The 18,213-nt window shown below is 40.2% G+C and overlaps 1 protein-coding gene and 1 long non-coding RNA gene across 3 annotated transcripts in view; one reads left to right on the top strand and one right to left on the bottom strand.

Annotated features, from left to right (window-relative positions):
• Positions 1 to 2,602: 2,602 nt before the first annotated feature.
• Positions 2,603 to 13,891, bottom strand: LOC146424977 (uncharacterized). The gene is made up of 3 exons (XR_014846840.1): positions 13,808 to 13,891; positions 2,862 to 2,908; positions 2,603 to 2,728 (listed from the first exon to the last, which is right to left on the bottom strand). It is a non-coding gene; the product is annotated as an uncharacterized LOC146424977 (long non-coding RNA).
• A 185-nt stretch (positions 13,892 to 14,076) lies between these two features.
• The window catches only part of IL6ST (interleukin 6 cytokine family signal transducer), a 32,028-nt gene continuing 27,891 nt past the window's right edge, over positions 14,077 to 18,213 (top strand). The window contains exon 1 of one of the 2 annotated variants that reach the window (XM_085043228.1): positions 14,077 to 14,200. The gene's annotated coding sequence lies outside the window, so the exon portion shown is untranslated. Of the gene's footprint in view, positions 14,201 to 16,734; positions 18,110 to 18,213 lie in introns of those variants that run through there. The other variant, XM_085043231.1, reaches the window with a different exon arrangement.

Here is an 18,213-nt window from a genome sequence, read left to right on the forward strand (position 1 = left end):
TGACAGCTTTCTAAACTACACTGATTTCAGTCCATTCAAAACTGATTTAAGAACTGATCTAGATGAATCAGCTGATGAATAAAATGGGAAGGCAGACTTCCTGCTTCCAATAATTATTTAACCACAAAGTTTAGATCAATGTTTCTATTTCATTTCTTATCTGTACTTCCTGGGCTTGGAACAGAATTGTTTCAGTGGAAATGTAGTAGTCTGCGGAGAATACTACCTAGGTAAAACTTGAGAGTGAGCCACAAAACATACAAGTGGAAAGCACCAGCTTTTCTTCTTTCTGACAATACAATGAGCAGGTGAAGTAAAGCACCATCTTCATCACCCTTAAAAGTAAACCACATCAACATAACTTCAGCCTAGCTTCACTGGTTTCCCAACATTGCTAAGTGCATGCAGAGTATGTACTTTCCAGTCTTGCAGTGGTATTGATTAATATATTTAGAGTATAAACCCTGTGTATTGAGCAGAAGCTGGGGAAGCCAGGTCACTGACATAATGCATTACCAAAACCATTGTGTTTGTCTTTATAACTCAAAGCTTCTACAAGTCTCCACAGCATGTAAATTTAGCACTCTTCCAAACCAGGAGAACAACTACAGATAATATTACAGTCGGTTTTTTTCACTTTTTTAACAATTCTTATATTGGATTTGAGTGCAATTTTGCTCTTCCTGTAATCTGGAGCAACTGTTTGTTTTCTCAGTTGTAACTGTCAGCTGTGGTTAGCATGGTTTTCATGAATACAGAGCTCCATGAAGTAGGGGAGAAGATTGGAGTACTTCTTTGGAGCAGACTCACTCTACAGACTATGCTTCTGCTTCTATGGCATAGTCAAAGCAACACAAGGCAAGATAAGCAGTGGCATCTAAGAGATCTCTATGATCATGAAGAAGTGCAACCATGAAAGAAAAACTCCTTTTGAAACATATTATTCCAGTGGTATCTTGTTCCATTACAGCTCAGGGGGGAAAAAAAAAGAAATTGGCATTCTTTGGAAATGTGCTGAATGTGAGGAAAATGGAACATTCTTCCCCATCCGCTGGAAATACTCTAAAGTAAACAAGGGTGCTAAGTACTGGGCAGAAATACTGGAAGTAATTTTTAAAAATAACAGAAAGGCAGACGCCAATGGAGGCCCCTGGTCATCCGCCTAGGCTTAGCACTGGAAAGAAATTACAGTTTGGGAAACTAAATCTACAGATAGCTGCCAGATGGCTAATCATGGTTAGTCGAGAGCACAAAGGGCTTTCCTTGATGATCAGGCTTAACAAAATAACAGATGTCCCAAAAAAATGAAAATTTTACAGATTCTGAAAAGTCTGGAGTCACTGTAAATTTATACAGTCTGGCTCACAAATTCAAACCCTTCATTTAAATGCAAAACCTTGCTTAGATGTTGACTGTTGTCTAGGAAATACAGGCTGCTAGGAAAAGCTTTAACAAACTTGTATCTGAGGGGAATGGTGCAGGGTTTAACTGCATTACTAGTCCACCACAACCAACACTAGACTAAGATGATAAAATTATCCAAACTCCTCCTGGTGTTTAATTAGATGGGCTAGGAAGCATTTCCCATACCTACATTAGACAACACAACACTTACTATACCTAATATAGTCACCTAATATACTTTAGAAAAGTCAGCAAATCCTATCATCAGTAAGAATCCAAAGAAGTGACCTAGGTAATATAACACAATCATGATAATTAGAGAAATATGTTTGGTTTCACAGAAGAGTGAGTTGTATGCCCATTGTACCAATGTAATCAAAAACCAAAAGAAACCCCAGAGGTGCTGATGTAAGAAATAGAGAAGATTAAAGGTTGAAACTTGGTGGGGTTTTAAAGAAATACATTGCTTAAAGCAATTTATTTGAAGCATTATTTGTGTATTTATTGTAAACAATAAATTTTCTTTTTCTTACAGTAGCTAAAATTTATACAGTACCCCAAATATCACTGACAGAGGCACAATGTCCTCTGTATCTCTTCAATAATCTTGTTGCTTGTTTTTTCCTCCTTTTTACCTTGACAGTTTGTGGCCCTTTTCACATAACTTACTTCGTTGTTATTATCACTGATTCTTTTTTTAGTACTAGGGCTTGACTCAAATAGGAAGTGGATTCACTGCATTTCCTTTCCTTTCAAGCTGTGTGCCAGTCAGTCAAGCAGTTAGCATCCTGTCCTTCACCGTTACACTGTAGCTTCATTTCATAAAGCAATTCACACTAGTATTGCCATCTGTGTTTCAAAAAGCAAGATATATTTCAAAAATCAATTGTAATTGGAAAGATATACATTGTAAAATATGCACCATAAAAGGTTGAAAATGTAAATGGCCTCTGTTGCTGCTGTGACATTTCTTTACAGTTGGGATAGATTGAGTTCATTCACCTCTGTGGCCCATTTTTGGAAAACTGGGGACAAAAACTGACCTTCTAGAAGACAATGGAAAAAAATTTAACTTCACTGAGTACAGAATTTCTTTATACTTCTTCCTTTATATATTAAACTTTTCCAAAGAAACATTGGTTTTCATATATGCCTATGCCTATGGTTTTTATATGTGCCTATGCCTATGGTTTTTATACATAGGCAATGTCATAAAACTTTATTGGGCATTACATTTTTTGTTCACAAAACAGAATTAAGTCCCTTGCAGAAATTCAGTTCTGTGTGCCAGAGGTGTCTTTTTTTGTCTGCATTTTGGACTCATCTACAAAAAAAAATTAAAAGTTCAACAAACAGGCACAAATAGATCAAACTCATTTAACACAGATACACTGTATTAACAGTATAAAGTCTCATACAGCATAAGAAGGTTCTGGCTGAAGCAAAGATTTTTTTACCTGATATAGGCTTTACGTATCCTAGAAAACTTTTCCTCCTCAGTTAACTGTAACAACATATGAAAACGAAAAAACAATACCACTGTATCTTGAAATAACTTTACTTTTGTACCAATATTTTATAAAGTTTCTGAATAGTCTCAGGTACTTTCACAATGATCCTAATTTGCCTGTAAGTAACTCAAAATGTCTTGCCTCTTTTAATTAAAAATAGGTATTTTCTTCTTAATTTCTGAGTGTCAACTTGTTTTAAGTGCACAGTGACAGACTTATTTCCACTCCTTTGTAAGTCTGAATTTCATCCTCCCTAAAGTTATTTTAGAAGGGAATACTAACATCACTCTAAGTATGGCCTACAACCTCTAAAATAACTTGTGTATTAAGTCAAGTTTTTAAATTAAGGATGAAATAAGACAGTACTTTCTTGAAAATCTTTGAGTACTTTCTTGAAAATCTTTGCTCATTCATGGTACAGATAGCTTAGGCTCCATATAAACAAGAGGGATTAGCAGAGGTCAACTGAGTCTTGCAGAATTCAACAATGGAGTTCAGTCTGGCTGTTATTGAACTCAACAGCAAACACTTATTTGTTTAAACAAAATCAGAATTAGGATGAATATCAATTCACACATGTGTTTAACTTTCTAATAATGGCTGAAGATTTAATTCTTCAAAGAACATCCTTACCCTACAGGGTGAGTAATAAACACTTGCTGGTCTAGATTTTCATCAGTATGTTTCACTTCACAGTTCAGAAACCAAACCAGCTAGCCCTTAATATGATGAAAATCTAGCTGTGATTCTTCAGCATAATTACACCACCAAGACAACATCACATTACTACAAATGTGAACACTGAAAACATACTGGTCATGTTGGCCCTGACCATTTTGAGGGGAAAAAACCAAAAACAAGGAATCCTTAAACATGACCTGAAAACTTCTACTTGGATTTTTTTTTTCAGTAAATGTTGGAATATTATGTTAGCTTACATTCTTTTTCTCAAGTGTAATTGAATAATGAAAAGGTAAAAAGTTGTTTCTTGAGCTGGCTGAAAAAACACCTTCTTACAGCATTGCACATGCTCACAAATGATATTAAAAAAGAGTATGTCAGTTACCACTTTAGAGCTACCAAGTTTACAGTGAGCCAATAAACCTAATCCTGATCTGGATCCAGCTTTGAATGATTAGCTTCTTCCTGCCTGCAAAATCCTCCTACAGAATCAGCTGGGTATAATTTAAGACTTCACGTTTTTTAACAATTGTTACATTCACTCCAGACATGGCTGAATTCAATCTGTAAAAGGGACTTCTTATACACAGAAATGAGACTGAACTGTCTGTCTTCAGTTCAGACTTTTTTCTTAAGGCTGAGGACAAAGAGTTGCTGGTTACAGACAAAAGGACTGTGTGAACACAGTTAATAGTTTCCTCCCTCAGATACAAGGGTCAGCAATTTGTCAAGGATTACATGTCAGATTGTGTTTTTCTTTTCTAACTCAGTGGTTGAACTTGCTGGAAGGAACTCAGCAGGAGCCAGGAACTGCTGCTTCCCAAGGGAAAACATTCCACCACTATACAGTCAATAACTCATCTGTATGTGAGGTACTAGTTTCACATAATCACAGAATCATTTAGGTTGGAAAATACCTCTAAGATCATCACATGCAATCTTTGACTGACCACCACTAAATGTCATGAGCACTATGTGTCATGAGCATTAAGTGCCATGTCCAGTCATTTCTTGAATTCTTTCAGGGACAGTGACTCCACCATCTCCCTGGGCAGTCATTCAAATATTTAACAACCATTTCCACAAAAAACTTCCTCCTGATGTCCAGTCTGAACCATCCTTGGCACAGCTTGGGGCCATGTCTTTTCATCCTGTTGCTGGTTGCCTGGGAGAAGAGACCAACCCCCACCAGGCTACAGCCTCCTTTCAGGCAGGTGTAGAGAGTGATAAGGTCTCTCCTGAGCCTCCTTTTCTCTAGGCCTCCTTTTCTCCCAGCTCCCTCAACTGCTCCTCACAGCACTTGTGCTCCAGACCCTTCCCCAGCTCCATTGCCCTTCTCTGGACTCACTGCAGCACCTCAATGTCTTTCTTGCAGTGAGGAGCCCAGAGCTGGACACAGCACTCGAGGTGTGGCCTCACCAGTGCCGAGTATGGCCACCATCAATTCCTTAGTCAGGCACTGAGAATAGCAGCTTGTTATTCACAGTCTGCTTTTATTCCCTGCTCCTGCATGTTATATATATTATATATATATATATAAAACATACCTGCTCCTAGTATTTCCGTCAGTAGCAAGGGTTCACCCTGATCACAGGCTGTGATACCAACCTACATAACCATATTTGTCTCTGGATGGTGAGACATGCCCTGGACAACACTAAATAAATCCAGATGCAAAAGTCAGGAAAAAGAAACGTAGTGGAACATGAAGATTTAAAGGAGAAAAGGCGGAAAAAGGACAGCCTGAGACCTAAAACACTGTGAGACATCAGAGAGACAGCAACTAGCAGGTCATTCCTGAGAACATCAAGTGTTCTAAAAAGCCCTGAGCTACCAATAATTTGCAAAGCAACTTTAGACCATAACTTGCACAACATTTGAAAAGCTTTCCTAGCACTAGGAGGGATAACACAAAGGGACTACATGGCAGCTTTCTTCAAAATGAGATATGGAATACATCTTTATGATAAACATGGTTGGTTATTGTGATTGTATTGCTGTATTTCCAGGCATTAACAGTCACCTAAGTCTGTATAAAGTAGATATATTATCAGTGATGCACGATTAAACTTGCAATAAGGTATCCATAAATGTAACACAAAAAAAAAATTAAGAACACATGTTGAATACATTCCAGTAATCCTGTAAGCAGTAAATGCATTGGACAACATACGGGCTAATAGCTCAATTTTTAGTGATGTTACTAATTACCATAGAACAGTAAAATAATTTAATAAATAATTTAGAAAGCAAGGTCTGGAGGCTCTGTCGTTCCACCTTTCTCTCAAAGCTCCAATTATCCACTCTCAGCTTATGGGGGAACAGTGCACTCAACACATCCAAAGATGGAATGACTCAACTCCCCACTAATGTTTTTCAAAAATTCAGTTTTAAAGAATCTACATATATTGACCGTACCTACATGTTACATGTTGGCATATATGTAATTTACAGTATGAAACTGACAAGAAGAAGCTACCGGGAGAATGTCAGCATTATCTGTGAAACTTTCATCACATTCATCACATGCATTAGAAGTAATTTGTTGCTGACTCCTTTTGAATCAAGCTTATCAGGCAATAATGAGTGATAGAGGAATTTACAAGCATTTCTGAAATACTTCGCATTTTTAAGGACTGTATACAAATTATCAGGATAGTAAACATTTTAGTGCCTCTTCTGATTGGTGAATGAATTATTCTCTTAGTTGATATTGATTGTCACACACAGTCATATAATAAAATTCAAGTAATAAGTACTGAACTACAACTTTGGAGCAAACACTAGCAAGTAGTTTCATAAAAGATCTATTCAGAAAAGGTCCCAAAATATGAACAGTTTATATCTCTCAGGATATACTGATGATGATGCGACTTGAACCTGATCTTGAGTATGCAGATCTCTCCAAGAGGATTCTCCCCATTACTTAACTGTAGGCAAAATATATTTAAGTCAACCTCTACAGAATGAATGACAACTGGCTTCAATTACAGAAGAAAGGGCAAAAGAAAAGAGACAGGAAAGTGAAAAAAAAACAAGTAGACAACAACAAAGAATGAGGGAGCACTAGTCCATGTTCATGCAAATAGTTTGGTGTGTATATCACCTCTCCTTCCACTAACATTTGTCTGCCATTTTCTTTCATCTTTTAGGATCTCTGATTCGGGAGAAGGTCTACATTTTTCCCATACTTTTAGACACCAACAAGACAATGTGTTCCTCCTCCAGTCTGGGAAATGTGAGTGAGAGAACAAAACCAGAAAGAAATTACTAAACATACCAAGCTCCGTTGCTGGAAGTTAAAGCTTGATTACAAATATTCGTACCAGAATTTCAAGTAACAATGATGATTTCTACATTGTGGCCTTGGCTTTGAAAAGGTCAGTGAAGGAGATGCTCTCAGGATAGGATTCATATGTCTTTGTCTTATCTCTTAAAGCAAGCTTTCACTGCTTTTTGCACTATGGAAGAGTCTCAATACTGACAAACTGGGCTTGATTACGCATGATAACCATCATTTTTGTTTTCTAAATTCTGACTGCAAAACACTTGTTATGGCATGTTGGTGAGACAAGAGGAAAAGGAACTCTGTCATTAAGGATTTTTGGCAGAATTTGATTTGTTATATAGCTGAGTGGTAGTACAGATTGAGCACAAATATATTTTTAACCAATTGACCTTCTCCTAAGATAATTCTTAAAAGGGATTATTTTGCCAGACTGATGCGGGACAAGTTGTAAGTAAATCAGGTAATGCTAAAAACCAGGAAAATACATTAACGTAAGTTTTGCAATGGCAAAGGACAAAAAGAGCAAAAGGAGATAAAGGAAGAGCCCTTAACAAATGGTAAAGAATGGTAAATAAATGGTAGGCTAGACAAAGAAAAGAAGATAGATCAGTGAGACCGGAAAAGTAAAATGCAAAGTAGATCCTCAGAGGTAGGGAAATATACAGGGCAAAAATCTTTGTACCATATTTGAAGTTGCCACATGAATCGGATAACACAAATAATTGCTGTTTCTTTGATTTCTTAGTGAATGTGTAAGTTTCCTTGGTACTTCTTCACTCCAGATATAAGTTATTTAGGCTCATCGCTTATGGAAGTTATACTATATATATATATATATACACACACATATATATATATACATATAGTATGTCTTAGCAATTAGAAATTATTAACAAAAATCAATATTCTCCTTCATTCTCTTTTGTCATTTAGTCCCTGTACAATTTCTTGTAAAAACTCCTACAGTCCTTTTTGCATCTCTTAGTTACATGTTTACACACAAATACACCTGGCATGTTGAATTTTGTCACTGCTTTTTCAATTGCTCTAATTCTGAGGTCTTCATTCCTTCAGCATATGAAGTTGCTACTCTTTCTCACAAAAGCACTCATTTTGATGATATTATCAGTAAAATACTCAGGACTGAATACATTTTATCATGTATATCCTTAATTGCTCTGAATAGTATTAGCCAATTTAACTATAAGGCAGTAGTCAGTAAAGGGTTATCTAATATTAGTTTCAGTTTTACTATTGAGAATGTATTTCACTGTGAATTCCAGTCTTTACTTGCAGCAACAGGCTCCAGCCTTTTGTGTTTTCTAACAGTTCAAGCAGAAAACTTGACACACAAAGTCATCAAGACGCCTTTTTTAAACTGTGTCACTTTAAGAAAATTATCTATCTATCACTGCTGATAGCTCTCTTCCTGGCAATCAAGTGGTATCTCACGGTATTGATTTCAGTGGTATACTGTGGAAGAGCTGTAAGCATGGAAACAGCTATAGCATGGAAAAATACAGAAAGGATTTGTCAGTAGTTTGCCTGTAGCATATGTCTCCCCTCTGTAGCTCCATATACACCATTTTTTCAATATATTCTACCACTCTTTACTGAGAAGTCACAAGCTGTAGTATCAGAAAGATAGCATTTCCAGCTTAACTCATCAGCTTAACAACAGCTTACCTCATACTTACTCTTTGTCTTTAGAGTCATTGCACTACCTAAGACCAGCCCTCACAAAGACAAGTTTTAGCCTTAGTCTGGAGAGGTTAAGGCCAAATGGAGCAAGTACAGTGTGTTGTATGGACTCAGGCACCCTTGTGCCATCTCCCTGCTACATCCTTCAGTTGTGGACCAAGCAAACAAGCTCCATTTTCAATTCTGCACCTTGTATGCCAGTCATTGTACAACCTGAAGAGGCATGTCCCTGGCGCCATTCTGCACCAACTAGAACCCTGTTACAGCCGGCCCAGAACTCAAGGGAATGCCTGGATAACCATGGCCAGCACTAATTTGCTTGACTAGAACTGTTCCCTCGCTCACTGGAAAGGACAGAAGTACCACTTATGTGTTTTTCAAGAGGTTGACATCAGAAAGGAATCCACAATTACATCTATATAACACAGAGTGGCTTCCCATAATGGGGCAGACTGAACCACAGCCTTGGTTTCAGAATGCCTTTTTCTATTGTTAGTATGCCTTTTGTCAGCTCAATATTCAGGTCCCTCAGCTGTTCTTCACACATTATTTTGTGCAAAAAGTCCATTGCTTTTTAAAAAAAGTACTGACATATGTTCTGGCATATTTTTTATTGGCTATACTGCTCATGAAAGTCTTTATGGCCAAGGAGGAAAGATCATTCCAGTCAATCGGAGATGTCATCTTCTTCATTTTAATCATCTTCTGCTACACCTAGTTGAGTCTTCTTACCCACTGTCCAAGAGTTCTGCATTAAGGACACATGCACATTTGGGTCTGTGTGTGCAGAATTACTTCAAAGGCGTTTTAGCTCCAGCAGCTGTCATACGAGCTCACCGATGTGACACAAGAGACTGCAGCACAACACCTTCACCCTCACCTTAGCTCTGAACCAGCACTTCTTCTGCAATAAGGGACTGAACTGTATTGCTCATTCTGATGTAACCATTTTCCATGTTTCATTAATTTAATCCTTTACAGTATTTTTATTTTATCTTCACTGAAATGTCATATTCTTTTTCTGTCTTCTGGTCTCCCTGTTGGTCTTGTTTCTCCAGCGAAGACCAGACTACTTTTTTCTGATTGTTCTGCCCACTATCTTTTCAGAAGAAAGAACCCCTAGCAACATGTTGTATCAGTCAAAGCTTCCAGTCTAGGTCTAAAATGTCATTAGCTCTGTGACTTCCACTCCAGAAAAACAAGCACATTGCTAGCTTCCACACTGCTGTTAGATGTGACATTAATTTAAAGTGGGCTATAACCAACTTCCTTTCTGTTCCATATGCTCTGCTGCAGCTTCATGGCATTACCATTCCTATACTTGAGAACCAGAATGAAAGAACTAGGTCAAGCCCACTTCAGCAACCCAAAGCTTTCTATCAAGCATATCACATGTGGAGGAGTCAGCTACCCCCATTCCTACTTTCTTCCAATGATCACAGGACTTTCCTGAAGTTCTGAAGCCCAGACGAAGTTCTACAGACACTGGCTGAATTTCACAAGATCTTGTCCAGAGTCTCAGATTTTACACCCTTTTATTGGGCATAGTGATGCTAAAGAATGAGGACAGTCCTGTTGCCATATGCACCATTCATTCCCTGGTAAAGATGCCAACAAGCATCAAGTTGCACATACAAGGTTGCCATAACGGCTGCTTGTGGCTCAGTGAACTTTACCTGTTTGTCACACAAATTGCAAACATCCACCTGTTCTCAAAAAAAAGCAGTATTCTCCCATCTCCATCAAGAGGAAGTAATGAATTACCAAGCCTATTTTTTGCTGCCACTGAGCAGCTCATATTTGTTAAGTTATAAGGCTGTGAAGTGCTGCAACTGTCACTAAACAATTTCCAACAGTTACATCAGCCCTTTTTTTCCTTGCTGCTGTCTCCTCCCTACCTCTTCAGCGGACTTCACCAAGACTTCATGATGTACAAGACCATGCCTCCAACACAACAGTCTGCTACTGTTCTGACCTCTCATGCCAAAGGACTAGTCCTCCGCACTCTCAGGGGGAAAAATAAAGTGACTCTTCCTCATGTTAAGGAATGTCAAACATTGGAGATCCTAAGTTCAAGCTCAGAAGAAGTGATACAAGCTGAGATAACATCATCACCTTGGCAAGAGGCTTGGGTTTCACTGAACCTCCCAGGCAAACAGTTCTATACAGTGATTCAGCCATCTCACAGAAAGTATCTTTGACTTGCCATGGGTCAGAACATTGCTATTAAAGGGTCTTGTTGTTCAGCTTCTCCCTTACTTTGAAAATCTTTCACAGTGTCCCTGTTCTGAGAGTGACACATCTCCAAAAAAACCCCACATGTATCTAGAGTGAGGAATCTTTTCACACCCATCTATAGGATGCTCCACATCCTTATACCAAGATAATAATACATTCCAGAAAGATCTTTTTTCTCTCTGTGGCACATCTATTTTAAGATTCAGTAGACTTTGCACAGACTGCAAATCTTGTCACAGCTTGCTATAAAACTGCTGAAAATATCCAGAAAGAGTGGTACAAGTTTGTTTCTCAGCAATCTCTAACAGCTTCTCCAAAATATCTCTGCTCCCACAGTTGAACAGCTATCAATCAACCTTTGCCAACAGTTACATGTTTTTCAAGTGCCCATCCCCACACTCCCAGGCTCTCTCCTTCTTCTCGGGACTGAGAAAGCAGATGATGTGAAGGCATGCTTCACCTACTTATATCCTACCTGCAAATCACAGGAGCTTGGAAGTGTCCTACACAGCCCTGATCTGAGCACTGTGCTGGAATACAAATTGCAGTGTCAATAAGCAGATGGGTAATTGATCTCAAAGACCTTCCAATTCCTGACAATTAACTTTCTTTTATTCTTGCCTCATATATTTAGGGAATATATGACTAAACATTTCATTAAATATATAAAATAAACATTTCATACAATGCTTTATTCAATGTGCAAATTAAAATGCTAGCTGGCAGGAACATGTTTAAAATGTGGTCATGGTTTTTCATTTCTCTCAGTATTTGAAAGTTTAAATTACTGGTGTTTATACTACCTATATATCAGAACTATACCACATTTACAGTACAGCATAAAGCCATATAGTATGTCTCAGCAGGGAAGACTATAAAGCAGTAAATCAGACTAAAGTGTCATTCCAGGAAATCGCCCATGTGCAGAAAAGGGACTTCACAACATGCTTGAACAGCTTAATTATTTTCTTTACCAGGGATCCCAAATGTCCTGATTCTATCCAGTGGTAGTTTTAATGCTACTAACTTTTTACCTGCTTGCACCAGAAAACGGCTGATGTATAAGAACAATCAAATTTTTGGCAACTAAATTGTTAATGAATAAATTATATTTTGTGCCAATACAGAAAAATTAAGTACAGTTCCAAACAAATTATTTTGGTTTTCTATGCAATTTCAGATATGTGTAAATAGCTTTACACTGAGTCCATAAATAGCCCGTGAAATACATGATCTGTTACTTATTTGAAGAGTTACAATGCATTCCATATGTAAGTGAAGCCTGTCACAGGACTGGTTTTGAAGGGAGGTGGGGGATTGTTCTATGAGTTTTGGCAATACACCAAGAAGCACTTCAGGCTATAGGACTTCAGAATAAGAATGTCGTAAGAGGTTTGCTGTTGGCTGGGAGAGGGAGGAGAGTGGAGAGTCTAATTCTGGAATGTCTATTTAGCAGCAGAAATCCAGTGATATTACAAGAGACAGAAGGCATACTAAAACAAGAGAAAAAACATACATTATTTTTTCTGTCTGTCTAGTTAGAGCCTGGTTCCACTTAAAAGTTTTTTGCCAAACACCAATTTTTTGAGGGTCCTGAAGCAGGCATATCCACACAGACTGAAATCTACCAAATTATACAATCAAACTGAAATTGTACTTGTACAGTTTCAAACTGTAACCTGGAATCAACATAAATACAAACACACCAGCCATGATATAATAAGAAAGCAAAAGTGACAAACTGTAATGCTTTTATCATACTGAAAAAAATGTGGAACTTATTCCCCAGATTTCGTTTGTCCTGATACTTTAAGAAATGTTTGAACACCAAAAGTCCTGTAGAAGAAAATGGAAAGGATTGAGTCTATTGAGTGTAGAGACCACCAATGGGAGAAAACAGCAGTATCTACACAATCTAAGGTTACCAGACAGCATCAGCTGTGAGCAGGGACATAAAGTAATAAATTTAATCTACAGGCTAGATAAATACCTATCAGAAATTACATAAGTACAGACAATTTTGTTACTAGGAAAGCAGAAGAACTAAATTACCTGTAAAGTGACCATCCAGCTTTACTCAGTTGCATACAAAATATACAATATTCTCAGAGTTAGCAACAACATTTTAGTTGGATATTAAGCCATAGAGACAGTAAACCACACATAATCAGAAACTGGTACTAAATACAGAGAAATAGATTACCTTCCACCATCTTTTTCCAAAGTTCTACATCTTGTCTTATTAGCAGCTCAAGCCAGTGCCTGGAACACACTATTGGACTAGATCCCTTTTTTATCTGGCCAATCTGCCCACTCCTCTAAGGATGTAACTAGAAGTGTAATATACCTGATATCCTACTTGAACCCAAAGATAATTTAAGATTGGCAAAAGCCTAAAGCATACGGCAGGAAGAAACTCGGGCATGCATCAGTGATGTTTGGTATTTTCCTCACTACAGCCTTTGACACTGTCAGCACCAAATTTGTGGCATGGCACTGCAATGTATTCTTTTTCATGACCTGGAAAAAAATTAATCGGGAATGCAGAAGGAATCTTAGAGCACACGACCCTGTCTGATTTACTAAAGTAATTTTTCACAGTTATTGGTTGAAGAAACGTCCAAGAAAAGCCTGGATCACGATCACATTAACGACCACAAAGATCTTTTTCAGGGACTGGAATCCTGACTGATTTTCAGGGTCTGAAATATCGAGACTGCTCTGCATCACAGCGCTCTGCTCACACCGCAGCTGTTGACAAGAGCACTCTCCAGCTGTCCGCGCTCCCAAGGGAGTCTTGCGAAACGCCGGGAAGGCCGCTGGCTCCTCAGGCCTGCTCAGGACAACACCCCCGCCTCGCCGCCCGCGCAGGCCCGGCCGGACACAGGCCGGGAAAAGCTTCCAGAGGCCTGACCGGCGGCGGGGCAGGTCCGGCTCTCCTCACCCGGGCGCCGCGCGGCTGCCGCCCAGAGCCGAAACACACCTTGACGGCAGAACCGCACGGGGTGCCGCGCACGGCCGAGGGACGCGACGGAGAGATGCGGGGGAGCGGCCCTGCCTCCCTCAGGGCCCCCGCGCCGCTCCCGCCCCCGCGCCCCCCGCGCCCCCCGCGCCCCCGGCGTTCTGGCACCGGCCGCCGCGTTACGGGAAGCCCCGCCCCCTCCCTCCGGGCCCGCCCACCTTCGGTGACATCACCGACCCCGTGGGCCAATGGCGGCGCGGGTGGAGGAGGAGGGAAGGGCGCGGGGGGTGGGGCGGGGCGGGGCGGGAGCGTGACCGGGCGCGGGGCCGCGCGTGCGGGACGGCGGTGCGATGGCGCGAGGCGGCGGGGCTGCTATTTAGGGGCAGCGGCCGCGGGGCCAGGCGGCGGCGCCGGGTAAGGCTCGGGGGTCGCGGCTGTGCGTGGAGCTCCCCTTCCCGTCCATCTCCCCAGCGTCCTCTCCCTGAGGGGCGTCCGCCGGCGGGGGCTGTGCTGGACTGTCCTTTCCTTCCGGGCCAAGCGCCGCGGGCGGGGGCACCGGGGCGATCGTCCAGGGCTGACCGAGAAACAGGCCGGGGCGGGCGGGCGGACTGCAGCCTTGCGCCACTCGGTTCCCCGGGCCGCTCGCCAGCCGTGCCCCGCGGCGATGTCTCGTCTCCTCCAGCCTCCGTTCGCAGGCGCCGGCGGAGCTGCCCGGCGGTGACGCTCAGAGCGCAACATGGCCTCGCCCTGCGCCGCCCGGGGCCGCTCTCTGCGGGGCCTGGGGCTGCCGAGCCCCGCGCCGTGCCGCCCCGCCTGCCCCATCCGCAGCCCTGCCGCCGGCGTGGCGCGGAGGGTCAGGCTGAAGGTTATCTGCGCGCTTCCCTCAGCGGCTTCTGAGTTGGCAAAGGTGTCGCGACCCTCGCGGGACTCGCGTCTTTCGGGCTTTTTCGGCTGTCAGAGAAGCGTGGCTGTGCCACCGGCAGGCATTTCCTTGGCGCAGAGATTTGCGTTTTGTTGCCTTCGCCACAAGTGGTCTGCTCTTGTTGCCTGTAGATTAGAAGGTAGAAAGCTGCTGCCATGAAAATTCACTTCGTCTTACTGCTGGTCCAAGTACGGAAGGGGATTCCCTGAGGAATTAGGGAGGAGCGGGTACAGAGGCCGTGTTGTAACTTCCACTGTGCTCCTGAGCTCCAGCCATCCCTGCTGTGGGGCTCTGATGCTTTCCCTGAAAAAAGTCGGCATCGTTATTTTCATCCCTCAGATGATGAAACTGAGGCACAAAGGAAAGCGGTCTGCCAAGCATGTTGGCAGGGTTGAGGGGAATAATTCCCAGTCTCAGTTTTCATCCTTCTTGTAGGCTGACTAGGGGTCTGCCAGCTGGTGGCTGCTTGTTACTACTGCGGCATTCTGAAGAACAAACGTAGTAGTAAAACTGTCCGGGATTATAGTTCTGTCATTAATTGCCTGTCCTGTCACAGAGGCAGAGAGGGGGAATGGGAGTCCACAGCCTGAAGAGGTTAGATGCTGTTGAGTGTTAAAGTCTTTTTTTTCACTCTTTTCTGTAGAAAATATAAAATTTATACTTCCTATATGCTGTTGCTTTCATAGGAATAATTACGTAAAAGATATCCTTCAAAGCACCTACCTTCTGAAATTAACAGATTTTTTTATATGTATATTGGTGAAGCACAATAACTATGTAAGTGTGAATGATGAAAGTTTGAGATTATGTCGTATTAGCCGAGCATTCAAATCTTGTTTATATGTCTAGATATGTGGTGCTTCAAGTAAAGTCAATAAATACTTTTGGCTGAGGGGGAAGGTACATGCACATGTGTGAGTACAAAAAATGGAGATACACTGTTTCCCACGCTGCTTGTCTGGAGGATTAGCACTAGCACAGTTGTATGAAATTAAATAAACTTCCCTGCCTTTTTTTTTCATCAGTTATTCTTGTACTAGGAGGAACTGTCTAGATTAGAGAAGCAGCACTGCTGGTGATCAGTCTGGAAGGTTTGACTTCAGAATGGGCACATGGAATGTTAAAATATTACTTTATATAAGTTAATTTGATTTTTGGACTAAAGCTACTTGGTAGCTGTGAGAAAATTTTGAAGTATTTCAGAGAAAATGGTTTACAGTTTTAAGAAGGTACCAGAACTCAATTATCACAAGCAAATATTTGGTGCCTCTAATTTGGTATTTTAGTAATTTTAATCTTTTATTATTTTATTGTTTTCTTTTATTGTTTTCTTTTTTACTCTGTATTTTTTATTCTGAGTGCTCTACTAATAAACTCCAGGGCTAAGCCTCCTCCTTGAGGCAAAAGAATAAGTACTGTAGAGAAATTATTTGCCTAGATGGTGAAAGTGAGATGTCATTTGTATGTAGAGATTTTAAATACAAAAATTTATTTCAGAATTCTGTTCATATAATATTATGTAATATTTTCAAGTGCTTCACTTAGAGGTGTTTGGTGGTTTTTTTGTCTCATAAATGTTTCCAAGAAGGAAGTAAGTTTGAAGGAAGGAAGCTTGCAGATGAAATACACTTAATTAGAAAGCAGTTATTGTTTGGGTAATCAAAATTCCTTGAGGATAGTTACAGCTTTTAGATGGCTCTAAGTACGGTCTGGCTTGTTACAAAACCTCAAGCAGCAGCTGCTTTGTGAAGCATCACTGGTTCTGTCTGCCTGAACTGTGTGTATTTTCAGTGAGAGATTACCAGTTGAAGCTGTAAACATAGCTTTTTTTTTTTTTTTTTGTGAGGAATTTCTGGAAATCCATTTTCCAGCAGCCTTTGATCTCTTATGATTGATGTGATGATGAGCCTTAATAGACTGAACACCTTCCTGTGGTGGTTGTGGTGTTATCTATACTTCCTGACTTGCAAGCTGGCTTTGCTGGCAAGTACATGTTATTTTGGCTATCGTTTCTTAAACTGACATTGTCCTTTGTAGGTCATTTGGACAGGAATTGCCTTTTCTCTGAAATGGAGAGATAATTCATTATATGACATATACCTGTGTTCATTTTGGGGTAGATCTCATGATTTAGGAAGTAAGATTAATTTTTAAGATTTTTCTTTCTCAGAGTAAGTAGTGATATCTGTTTTGCATGAGAAAGTCTGAAACTTCTTCACAAACTACTGGTCACAGATTAATCTTAAAACTCAACACTGTTGCTACTTTGTGAATATAAAGTTTGATTTTAGGGTTGTTACTGGCTTTTCATAGGACAATGTATGAAGCATCAAATTACTTCAGGCATAAAGGCTTAGTGATTTCCTTTCAAAATGGCTGCAGGATGTGAAGAATAATAAAAGTCCCATTTGATTTAGAGATTAAATGGGGTGATCTCATGGCATATGAGTTTTATAGGTCTGCCTTTACGGAAATAATCAGAACATTTTAACAGGTTTTTTTGTCTTTGTGATAAATTATGTTCTGTGAGTTAAGGACTGTCACCAGCAGCATTCTAAATTGACCATATTGGTTTTTACTCAGTAGTATTTTGATGTGCTTTGATCTTTTGCCACTAAACTATGAGAGTAACCTGACAAACTTCTAAAGTCAGTTTCTTTCTCTGTCTCCCTTTCCTCTTCACTTAGTGATCCACAACAACATAGTATAGATAAATGTGTTGAGTTTGCTCTTTGGCTTTGTTTGTTTTTAATAAAGGGCATCTGAACTGACTAGCTGCTTCAGTGTTAGTTCAGCATCAGGTTCAGCTTTCACCTTATGATTCTTAAAACACTATACCAGTCTGTAAAACATAAAACTTTGGTTGGGCTGTGCATCATGACTGAAAGAAATTACTGAGTTTTCTGTTGTCTGGACTAACAGCTTGGTCTGATTTAAGATGGGTAAGGGTGAACAATTGGTGTTTAGCTTTTCTGTTGAATGGTGGCACTGTTTTTTAAAGTTTGGTGTAATTTATATGCAAGGTTTTTACACTGTCTTCACCTGAGCATTTTTACATGCTCAGATAAGAAAACATCTTTGCATAAAAGTATCTTCCTAATTCTAATATGAAATATGGCTCCTTGTTCTGTTAGTTTTAAGTCCCACCTTTTTTTTTTTTTTTTTTTTCCCTCATTTCTTTTATGGCTTTAGTGTAGGCAAGATAGATGGAAGTGTCTAGTGTAACTCTGGATCTTTCTCCTAGAACTAAATTTCAATTAAGAATCAGTCTTGTAAGAGCCAGGGACACTAATGTTTTTAAAAATAGCACACATTAGAAGGGATTGTAATAGCCCCTTTGTGGCTTTGGAGAGGTGTAGCTGCAATCTTCTTCAAACTGCATTGATCAGCAGAAGGTGAGGGTAAGTAACATAAAAAACGCATCAGAAGAGCCTAAAGCAGATACATGCTGAATTGTGGCATTATTTTGACACTGTAGTTTCAACTGCTTGGTTCCCATACTGAG

The sequence above is a fragment of the Lichenostomus cassidix genome, chromosome Z, assembly GCF_008360975.1.
Source record: "Lichenostomus cassidix isolate B80296 chromosome Z, HeHo_3.0, whole genome shotgun sequence".
In the NCBI taxonomy this organism is placed as follows: Eukaryota; Metazoa; Chordata; class Aves; order Passeriformes; family Meliphagidae; genus Lichenostomus; species Lichenostomus cassidix.